Genomic DNA, 12,095 nt, shown 5'->3' with positions numbered 1-12,095 from the left:
TATGTAGCACAATATTAACTCCTGCTGAATTAGGCATTTCTTGCAGAAAAATGATACAAGTGTGCGTGTAATGTGTCATCTTTGAAACTCATGCAAGAAGACAGTATTTCAACCACATAAAATATGCACCCAAGACAAACTGTAGTCTATTCATAAACATTCATTCTAAAACATTCATTCAGAAGTTATGACAGAAGAGAAGCTGCATGTACAGCACATTCGGAAAGTATTCAGACCCCTTGACTTTATCCACATTGTTACGTTACATTGATTACATAAATAATTTCCCTAATCAATCTACACACAATGGCCCATAATGAAAAAGCGAAAACAGGTTAAGAAATGTTTGCACATTTATTAAAAATAAATTATTCAGACCCTTTGCTATGAGACTCAAAATTGAGCTCAGGTGCATCCTGTTTCCAACTTGATATAAGTCCATCTGTCATAAATTAAATTGATTGGACATGTTTTGGAAAGGCACACACAAGTCTATATAAAAGGTCCCACAGTTGACAGTGCATGTCAGAGGAAAAACTAAGCCATGAGGTTGAAGGAATTGTCCTTAGAGCAACGAGACAGGATTGAGTTGAGGCACAGATCTGGGGAATGGTACCAAAACATATCTGCAGCATTGAAGGTCGCCAAGAACACAGTGGCCTCCATCATTCTTAAATGGAAGAAGTTTGGAACCATCGAGACTCTTCGTAGAACTGGCTGGCCGCCCGGCTAAACTGGGCAATAGGGGGAGAAAGTTCTTGGTCAGGGAGGTGACCAAGAACCCGATGGTCACTCTGACAGAGCTCCAGAGTTCCTCTGTGGAAATGGGAGAACCTTCCAGAAGGACAACACTCTCTGCATCACTCTAGCAATCAGGTATTTTTTTATTTATTTAACTAGGCAAGTAAGGCCTTTATTGGTGGAGTGGCCAGGCGGAAGCCACTCCTCAGTAAAGGGTACATGACAGTGTCGTGGCAGAATCAGAATTAGTTGGGTAACATAGATAAGATGTTTTATTTTCATAATATGCTTGTGAGATACTTGTCATTTAGAATGTATTTTGTTGTACTATAGTGTTGGCCGGTTGCAGTTATCTGTTCTCTGTCAGGGTTCAGTTACTTGGGCCACAGAAAGGGGAGAGGTCAAGCTTGTCTTCATATGTAAAGGTATATTTTAAACCATGTGAAGGGATGATTGAGGGGGAACCAATTATCTCTTGGCTCCACAATGTCTGTGTGCCAGTCACTGTCTCTCTGATCTTGTCCAGGAGGGGGTGTATTTGATATATGCCATTGGGTGAGGTAATGGTGTTGGTCCTGAGTGGTACCAAGAGCGAGATAAGAACATAGTTTAGGAGACCAAAGCTGAACGATAATTTATAGCCAATGCTGTCTGGCTATGTGTGTCTTTGCTATAAAGGATCTCAGTTGCAATGTGTAAGCACTCTCAGAGAATTCATTGATAGACACTGAATTGATCTGAGAGTCACAGGGTTGTGATGGAGCTCATTATAATTAAAGATGGACTTTATGATAACTCTGACTTGTGTGGTGGTTTGCTCTCATGATTTGGTAAATACAGGAAACTTTCATTACAACAGCCCGCTTGGAGTTTGCCAAAAGGCACCTAAATGACTCTTAGACCATGTAAAACAAGATTCTCTGGTCTGATGAAACCAAGATTGAACTATTTGGCCTGAATGCCAAGCATCCCATCTGGAGGAAACCTACAGCAAAGTACAGAGATATCCTTGATGAAAACCTGCTCCAAAGTGCTGAGGATCTCAGACTGGGGTGAAGGTTTGTATTTGCTATGGATCCCCATCAGCTGCTGCCAATCGGGCTCTTCCTTAGGTCCGACAAAATTAAGGTGGTTACAAATATATTGTAAAGGTTTAAAAATGTTTTATTGTATAACAGATTTCACAACACACCAAGTGTGTGCCCTCAGGCCCCTACACCACATGTCTACAACACAAAATCCATGTGTATGTTATCATGTGTGTCGTGTCTTTGGCTATACCGGATTAAGTGATATGAGGTGTAAACCCATAACACACGTTTTTCCAGCAGCAGACTATGATCGATAATGTCAGAAGCTGCACTGAAGTCCAACAAAAAAGCTCCCAATCTTTTTATCATCAATTTCTCTCAGCCAATCATCATTTGTGTAAGTGCTGTGCTTGTTGAATGTCCTTCCCTAGAAGCTTGCTGAACGTCTGTCAATTTGTTTACTGTAAAATAGCATTGTATCTGGGCAAACACAATTTTTTCACAAAGGTTGGTAACAGGCTGATTGGTCGGCTATTTGAGCCAGTAAAGTGGGCTTTACTATTCTTAGGTAGCGGAATTACTTTTGCTTCCCTCCAGGCCTGAGGGAACACACTTTCTAGTAGGTTTAAATTGAAGATATAGCAAATAAGAGTGGCACTAACGTTCGCTATTATCCTCAGTAATTTTCTATACAAGATGTCAGACCCCGGTGGCTTGTCATTGTTGATAGACAATTTTTTTACCTCTTCCACACTGAATTTACAGAATTCAAAATTACAATTGTCTTTTATAATTTGGTCAGATATAATTGGATGTGTAGTGACAGTGTTTGTAGTTGGAATGTCATGCCTAAGTTTGCTTATCTGACCAATTAAAAAAAGAATTAAAAGTAGTTTGCAATATCAGTTGGTTTTGTGATGAATGAGCCATTGGTTTCAAAAAATTATGGGTTGAGTTTACCTTTTTTCCAATAATGTCATTGAAGGTGCTCCAAAGCTATTTACTATATTTCTTTATGTCATTTATCTTTGTTTCATAGTGTAGTTTCTTCTTCTTATTCAGTTTAGTCACATGATTTCTCAATTTGCAGGACGTTTGCCAATCGGCTGTGCAGCCAGACTTATTTGCCATTCCTTTTGCGTCATCCCTCTCAACCACACAATTTTTCAAATCAGTTTTTACAGTCATTTTCTTAAATGGTTGCATGCTTATTATTAACTGGGATAAGCAATTTCATTAACCTCTTGAAGCTGTGTTTTGCAATATTGCACTTGTGATTTCATGAATATTATGAATGAATATTAATATTTTTTAGTAATATTATTCAGTGGTTGCTGATGAAAATGATCCCATGACAGGGATCAGGGGGCAGTATTTTCATTTTTGGATAAAAAAAATTCTCGTTTTAAACAGGATATTTTGTCATGACAAGATGCTTGACTATGCATATAATTGACCGCTTTGGATAGAAAACACTCTGACGTTTCCAAAACTGCAAAGATATTGTCTGTGAGTGCAACAGAACTGATGTTACAGGCGAAACCCAGATAAAAATCCAATAAGGAAGTGCCGATGACTCCTTATATGGCTGTGAATGAGCTACGAATGAGCCTACATTTTCTACGTATTCCCCAAGGTGTCTACAGCATTGTGACGTCGTTTTACGCATTTATGTTGAAGAATAGCCGTAAGGGACCACATTTAGCAAGTGGTCACATGATGGCTCCCGCAGAAAATCTTGCATAATGTACACAAGTAGCCATTTTTCCAATCGCTTCTTATGAGAAACCAATTGTCCCGACGGATATATTATCAAATTGTTATGTGAAAAACACCTTGAGGATTGATTCTAAACAACGTTTGCCATGTTTCTGTCGATATTATGGAGCTAATTTGGAAAAAAGTTCTAGTGACTGCATTTTCCGGTCGATTTCTCAGCCAAACGTGAAGAACAAACGGAGCTATTTCACATACAAAAATAATCTTTTGGGAAAAAAGGAACATTTGCTATCTAACTGGGAGTCTCCTGAGTGAAAACATCCGAAGTTCTTCAAAGGTAAATTATTGAATTTGATTGCTTTTCTTATTTTTGTGAAAATGTTGCCTGCTGGTAGCAGAGCCTAGCCATAGCATTATGCCATGATAAACAAATGCTTGTCTAGCATTGGCTGTAAAGCATATTTTGAAAATATGAGATGACAGTGTGATTAACAAAAGGCTAAGCTGTGTCTCAATATATTTAGATTTTCTAGGAAGATTTATGTCCGCGGCGTTATGCTAATTAGTTTGAGGCTATGGTTACGCTCCCGCATGCAGGTTTGAGAGTCATGAGTTAACTGAGCTGGGCTTGGGTCATTGTCTTGTTGGAAGGTGAACAATGACCCAAGCCCAGCTCAGTTAACTCATGACTCTCAAACCTGCATGCGGGAGCGTAACCATAGCCTCAAACTAATTAGCATAACGCAGCGGACATAAATCTTCCTAGAAAATCTAAATATATTGAGACACAGCTTAGCACACAGCCAAGATAACGCAGGAGTGGCTTCAGGACTTCGGGACAAGTCTCAATACCCTTGATTGGCCCAGGCAGAGCCCGGACTTGAACCCGATCGAACATCTCTGGAGACCTGAAAATATCTGTGCAGCGATGCTCCCCATCCAACCTGACTGAGCTTGAGAGGATCTGCAGAGAAGAATGTGAGAAACTCCCCAAATACAAGTGTGTCGCGTTTGTAGCGTCATACCGAAGAAGACTCGAGGCTGTAATCGCTGCCAATGGGGCTTCAACAAAGTACAGAGTAAAGGGTTTGAATACGAATACCTATGTAATTTGATTTAAGTTTTTTATAAATTAGCAAACATTTCCAAAAACCTGTTTTTGCTTTGTCATTGTGGAATAGTGTGTAGATTGATGAGGGGGAAAAACTTAAAATAAAATAGTTACATGCCTGAGTATACCGTCTGATCAGCATAGCCCAGGCATCTTATCCAGGTTTCTCATAAATAAAAATGTATTCGTTCTTCTGATTGAGAAGGGCATTGCCAAAAACATTGATGTGTCTAAACTTAAGAAACAATGTTTCAGGTTTTTGATGGAAATGTTCAGATGTTTCAAAACAATTCACCACTAGTCTGTGACAGACCACACTTTCATATTGACCAATGTGGTGTAATCTTTGAGAGTCAAATCTCTTAATACACAACCCACATCCATACCGACCCAGCCCACCCAGATAAGCTATATGCTTATCCCATAGGGCGGCACACAATTGCCCCAGCGTCGTCCAGGTTAGGGGTGGGTTTGGCCGTCATTGTAAATAAGAATTTGTTCTTAACCGTCTTGCAGGTTAGCCTACCAGATCTAAAAAAATCAAAATAAAAATGCTTCCTATAAAGATACATTCTTCTTTTATCTACACTGTCGAAAACAAGAGCAGAAAAACAACCTCTAGAGCACTCTGATATATTTTTAGACTTGGCAGACCTTTCCTGTATCTATATAATAACAGTTATGGGATTGAAAGATGGATTAGAGGGGATTCATTGTGAATGCTGCTCCCGCCTTATGTACAGCCAAATAAACGACTGAGCCGGGATGGCAGATGAACAGGATTGGGTGGCAGTGAGTGACAGAAGCTGACATTACATGATTTTAATATCAGCACGTGCAGCTCTTCCCCCTCGCTCTCTGTACACAGCTAGAATAACACGCAGCCCAAGTGAGTGTGGCTCTATTTATTTACCCATCTTAGTTTGCCACGTTGCTGGTGGTGAGATTAAGTGGCTATTGGCTAAGAGACAAAAGGGAGGAGAGAGAGAGGAATTATTTCTAAATACAAGTTCAAATGCACCTGCCATCTTCCATTCTCTACACAAGGGGTTCCCAACCTGGGAGAAGCTGAGCTATGACCTAAGTTCCAAGAGTCAAAGAAATTGGACTTGGGAAGTAGTTTTATACAATGAACCAGATTTATACAACTTCCCAAGTCCAATTTCCTATATACAGGGGGTACCAGTACAATATTAATGTGAAGGGGTTTGAGGTATTTGAGGTAGATATGTACCTGAAGGCAAGGTAAAGTGACTAGGTATCAGGAGAGAAGCGTAAAATAAAGAACAGAGTGTGTGGGTATGGGTTTGTGCTTGTGTTGTATCGGTATGTGTGTGTGTTCGGTTTGTGTGCGTGCGTGCGTATGAAGCAGTGATGGCTCCTCAGAGTAAATTTCATACAAATAAAAATGGTAAAACATTGAAAAATGTATCCTTTTTAGATAAAACTATACTAAATATTTTCACGTCACCAAATAATTAATTAAAACAAACTGTTTTGCAATGAAGGTCTACAGTAACCTCAACTGCACTCTGTAAGGTAGCACCATGGTGTAGCCGGAGAAAAGCTAGCTTCCGTCCTCCTCTTGGTACATTGACTTCAATACAAAACCTAGGAGACTCTTGGTGCACACCCCCTCCATAGACTTACACAGTAATTATGAAGGCTTCCAGAGGACATCCTCCAACTTATCGGAGCTCTTGCAGCATGAACTGACATGTTGTCCACCCAATCAAATGATCAGAGAATGAATCTAGTACTGAAAGCATAAGCTACAGCTAGCTAGGACTGAAGTGCATAAAATGTGGTGAGTAGTTGACTCAGAGAGAAAGACAAATTAATTTCTTCAAAAATGAAGGAGAAGCAAGAGAAGTTGTCAATTTTGTTTCACTTACTTAGCTAGCAAATGCAGCTGGCTAGTTTAGTTACTAAAACACCCGGCTCAAACAGAGGGATGCTATGTTAGCTAGCTGGCTATGACTATCCAACACAACACTGGAACTCTTCCAAGTCAAGGTAAGCTTTTGTTTTTATTAATTTATTGCCACCGGGGCCCATCGGTGTAACTACTTACTGCATATACACTAACGTTGCTGCACGATTATAGCGGGTTTACTAACGCATTAGTTCTATTAGCTATATTGACTAGGACGTTACTTTAGCTAATATAGGGACAAAAATGTAGGCTGTGTGTAGTGGTTATGACATGGTTTGGCTTGGAAAGGTTTTTTCGCCTGGTCATATACAGCTGACGTGTTGTTAATTGAAGTCTACAAACGAAGGGAAAAGGTGAGAGGAAGAGAGTGCAGAGGCTAGAAGAGCATGGCTGCCAGGACTACCTGACATGATGACTCCTTGCTGTCCCCAGTCCACCTGGCCATGCTGCTGCTCCAGTTTCAACTTCCACCTGACTGTGCTGCTGCTCTAGTTTCAACTGTTCTGCCTTATTATTATTCGACCATGCTGGTCATTTATGAACATTTGAACATCTTGGCCATGTTCTGTTATAATCTCCACCCGGCACAGCCAGAAGAGGACTGGCCACCCCACATAGCCTGGTTCCTCTCTAGGTTTCTTCCTAGGTATTGGCCTTTCTAGGGAGTTTTTCCTAGCCACCGTGCTTCTACACCTGCATTGCTTGCTGTTTGGGGTTTTAGGCTGGGTTTCTGTACAGCACTTTGAGATATCAGCTGATGTACGAAGGGCTATATAAATAAATTTGATTTGATTTGATTTGATGATCAAAGGTGTATTCATTCTGTCGATTCTGTTGAAAAACATTTAAAACGTAAGTAAACTAAACTGGGATTTAAAAAAAATAGCTGAATTTGTCCAATAAAAACTATTGTTTGTAACTGGTTGTACTAATGATTAAACCCTAGATAAACTGGATGCAGGCAAGCGTGTGTATGTAATCTCAAATTTCTCTCTAGACTTGTGTGCACCTACGTTGTAAACTTCCATTCATAGGCTAGGTTGTAGCAACCTCATGATGGATATAGGGACAATTTGAGTAACATGTAGTAGCCCAATCCTATCGATGTTACATTGAACTGGGTGAGTGGAATATGAATGACAGTCATCCAACATGCTGTAATAGAAATAAGGCCATAAACGGCATTGACCGCCACTGGTATGTAGTGAATGTGTGTGAGTTTTGTCCTTAGTGATGTGGACACCAAATAACTTGAAGCTCTTGACGCACTCCACTGCAGCCCTGTCGATGTGGGCGTGCTCTCCCCTCTTTCTCCTGTATTCAACGATCAACTCCTTTGTCTTACTGACATCGAGGGAGAGATTTGTTGTCCTGGCACCGCACTACTAAGTCTCTGACCACCACACTCATCGCAGTCTGTGATCACGCCTACCACCGTCGTGTCGTCAGCAAACTTGGTGTTGGAGTCGTGCGTGGCCACAGTCACAGGAAGGGACTAAGCACAAACCACTGATGGGCCTCTGTGTTGAGGGTTAGTGTGGAGGAGGTGTTATTGCCTACCCTCACCACCTGGGGCTGGCCTGTTAGGAAGGCCAGGACACAGTTGCAGAAGGAGGTGTTCAGTCCCAGGGTCCCCAGCTTGGTGATGAGATATGGAGGGGACTATAGTGTTGAATGCTGAGCTGTAGTCTATGAACAGCATTCTCACATACTGTAGTTATTTTTCTTGTCCAAGTGGGAGAGGGCAGCGTGAAGTGCATTTGAAATTGCGTCATCTGTAGATCTGTTTGGGAAGTATGCAAATTGGAGTGGTCCAGGGTGTCTTGGATGATGGTGTGTATGTGTGTCATGACAAGCCTTTCAAAAGCACTTTGTATTTACAGATGCGAGTGCTACAAGTCAACATGGCCCATTTCATGAGTGGTAGCTATAGCCTTCAGCCCAGAGCCGATATTGCCTGTAATCCATGGTTTTTAGTTTGGATACGTTCGCATAGTCACTGTGGGTGCTACGTCATCTATGCACTTATTGATGAAGCCCGTGACTGTTCTGATAAACCCCTCAATGGTATCGGATGAATCCCGGCACATATTGCAGGAAATTAGCTTCAAAACAACATTTTCCTCGGTCGCTCAAATTAAACAAAATCAAGCTGGTGGTGTATTTAATATAGGCTCAGTAAACAATAAAAAAAGGTGAAAAAGGGGGGCCTAGGGGGAAAAAGGTTGGGAACCCCTGCTCTGCACAGACACTCATTTCCTCTCCCTCACACTGGGAAATTCTCAATTGGGCAAAGGTCTGTACACTCCTCGACTCCTCCATCCCCCACTCCTTCGTGAAACCAATAAGTGGTCGCAATATGTAGGAGACAGTGGAGGCTCCTGAAGGGGAATAGGTTTTGTTGTGCCCTCTTCACGACTGTCTTGGTGTGCTTGGACCATTCTAGTTTGTTGGTGATGTGGCACCACATGGCCAGGTCTCTGATCTCCTCCCTATAGGCTGTCTCACCATTGTTGGTGATCAGGCCTACCACTGCTGTGTCATCAGCAAACTTAATGATGGTGGAGGATGTTCAGGATCATCCTACCATGGAAGAGGTTTGAAATCCCCCACACTCCCATTGAAACAACTGTTTTCTCAGATGAGAAAAGCATGCACACATTTTAAAATGATAAGCTACTTATCCTTGTAACTATACTGAACATTTATTTAATTTTTTCATCCCAGCCCCCATTCCCGCAGGAGGTCTTTTGCCTTTTGGTAGGCCGCCATTGTAAATAAGAATTAATTAACCTTAATTTGCCTAGTTAAATAAAGGTTAAATAAAAATGAATTTAAAAAAAATTAACACAACATGCAACAATTTGAAAGATTTTACTGAGTTACATTTCAAAAGGAAATCAGTGAATTTAAATAAATAAATAAGGCCATAATCTATGGATTTCACATGACTGGGCAGGGGTGCTGCCATGGGTAGGCCTGGGAGGGGGGGGGGGGGCATAGGCCCACCCACTTGGCAACAAGGCTCACTCACTCGGGAGCAAGGCCCAGCCAATCAGAATGAGTTTTTCCCCACAAAAGGGCTTTGTTACAGAGAGAAATACTCCTCAGCACTAGAAATAAGCTTTGTGTGCATATGGAACATTTCTGCCAAGAGTGTGCAAAGCTGTCATCAAGGCAAAGCATGGCTACTTTGAAGAATCTAAGTGTTATTTCATAGTTTGGATGTCTTCACTATTATTCTACAATGTAGAAAATAGTAAAAATAAAGAAAAACCCTTGAATGAGTAAGTGTGTCCAAACTTTTGACTGGTACTGTAAGTGTTTCCAGACAGGCTCTTCTAGGCCACCAGGCTGTGACTCTGGCCTGTGAGTTGGCACGATGGCATGATGTCCCAATCAAGCTGATGCCTTGTAAGCAGAGGAAAACAGAGCAGAGAGCCATAAAGCGAGGGCCCATTATGATGGAAACTGATGCTCATCTCTCCTCTGCTCAGCCCTCCATCTTTGTGGAAGCGGCTGTGTGAAGCCATCAGTGTTTGGCCAGGGGCAGTTACTCAGTTACCCCATCAACATACTGTTTTCTAATCTGTTCTACGGTGTGCTCAGCTGATGTCTAGCCATATTGGTTTCTTTACTAAATAAGCTGACAAGAGGGACATATTTGATATGGGCAACCACAAAATATCACTAAGCAGTAAAAGTTATAATAATTTGAGCCAGGGTGTATTAGTTTTAGTAGATTAAAAACACAGCATAGCAAAGAAATTATGGGATAGAAAAAAGCTAACAGCAGTTCCACTAACAATACTACATACCAACATAATTTATTACATCCACTCAAACTTTAACTGCCAGCAGCCCAGCACGAGGCGCATTTTAATATTAACTCGCTTGCGACTGTTACTTAACTCAGAGGATTAGTAGTGGTAACACTTAAATTGGCACTCCAGTCTCCTTTTCACCTCATTGTTAAATATTACTGCACTGTCGGAGCTAGAAGCACAAGCATTTCACTACACCTGCAATAACATCAGTTAAACACGTGCATGTGACCAATACATTTGATTCGATAACACCTGGTTTACTTAACAAAAGTCACATCTCAATAGGAGGTCCAGGTAAGTCATGACATAGCACAAGTGTGCTCATCTATTATCCCTCAAGAAAGGGGGAGGCCGATGACATCACAGATTCCCATCAGACCATCTCCTTGAATGCCCTACTCGCTGAAGTTTGCAGTTATGTCTAAAAAAAACTTTTTCTCAAAACATAGTTTTCTTACTTTTTAGTACTGTGTTCTTTACTGTATTTATAAGTGAGATAAAAGTAAAACAGTAAAAGTTTTTTTTAAATAGCTGGAGGACATCTTTAAGTTGGGGACAGAGGAGGCACATCATGTGAACACATGGTGGATGGAAGGGACAGAAACTCCTGACTCTGGCCCTGCATGCCTGGAGTGCGTAGTCCATACACCTCGAGCTATCTGTCTGTCGCTTTATCTATATATCAGATTATTGACACAGCTGAATCTGTGCCAAAGTCAACATGGCCCATTTCATGACATTGTTTGCTTTCATTTCATGAAGATTGTCACGAACACTGTTTTTCTATAACACTAAGAGAAACACATCACTGTTTTTTCAGAGGAGCCACAGACTAAATCCCAGTCCATGTCAATGGCACACTTAGCATATGAAAAGGCTTGGTGGTACTCCTAAATATTCTGTCTGCAAAAATGATCTACCAAATCAGGATGTCTATCCAGGATCCACACATTACAATCCCTAGGTTTTCTGGAGAATATTATTATAATGGTCCCTGTGTACTGTCCACCTAGCCACGCTCCACACACTGCAGGGGTCTCTGTGACTGTGCCTTGTCCACCCTATCCTGTTTCACACGCAGCAGGGGTCTCATGACTGTCCCTGTCACACGTGGGCACTTGGAGGGGAGACCACTTATCTGTTGTGTAGACATCACCATGGAGAGGGGCCTTTCTAAAGGTAATAAATAAACCAAAAACCATGGCGCTGCTGTACGGGGGAATGGGTGAGTCACAGCAGCCAATCACATACAGGCCGACCAGCCGGTTTAGTGGGGACTCAATGGAGTGGCAGGTAGCCTAGCATTTAAAATCTGTAAACCGGCAAGGTTTAAAAATCTGCCATTCTCCCCTTGAGCATGGCCATTCTCACTTGCATGGTGTGATGAGCCTGACAACTGAATTTGTAGTTGGTTAGAACTGTGATCACAAACAGACCTAGGTGGCAAGACACACGAGCTCCTATAATAAGTACCTCTGCCAAGTGGTCACAATCACACATCTGTGCCATAATGTACCTGCCAAAATATAATGATTGAAGAGATATGAAAATAATACCTCAGAGCGTGGTTGACACTGGCATGTCTGCTATGTACACTTGCATGAAATGGACAAAATAATATTTTGAACATTATTAGTCTTGATAGAGATAGGCCTGAAGGACTAGACTTGACACTCAACACCTGCCTGTTTTTTTTCTCTCAGTGTCAAAAAGAGAAAGAGTGACCGTAC

General features: G+C 41.4%; 1 protein-coding gene across 3 annotated transcripts in view; it reads right to left on the bottom strand.

Annotated features, from left to right (window-relative positions):
* Positions 1–12,095, bottom strand: part of LOC109874011 (protein unc-13 homolog B-like) — a 124,731-nt gene that overhangs the window by 105,234 nt on the left and 7,402 nt on the right. The gene's annotated exons all lie outside the window — the stretch shown is intronic.

This window comes from Oncorhynchus kisutch, linkage group LG29 (genome assembly GCF_002021735.2).
Source record: "Oncorhynchus kisutch isolate 150728-3 linkage group LG29, Okis_V2, whole genome shotgun sequence".
Classification (NCBI taxonomy): domain Eukaryota; kingdom Metazoa; phylum Chordata; class Actinopteri; order Salmoniformes; family Salmonidae; genus Oncorhynchus; species Oncorhynchus kisutch.
Note: the sequence above shows the minus strand (reverse complement) of the source record. Positions and strands in the feature narration are given on the sequence as shown.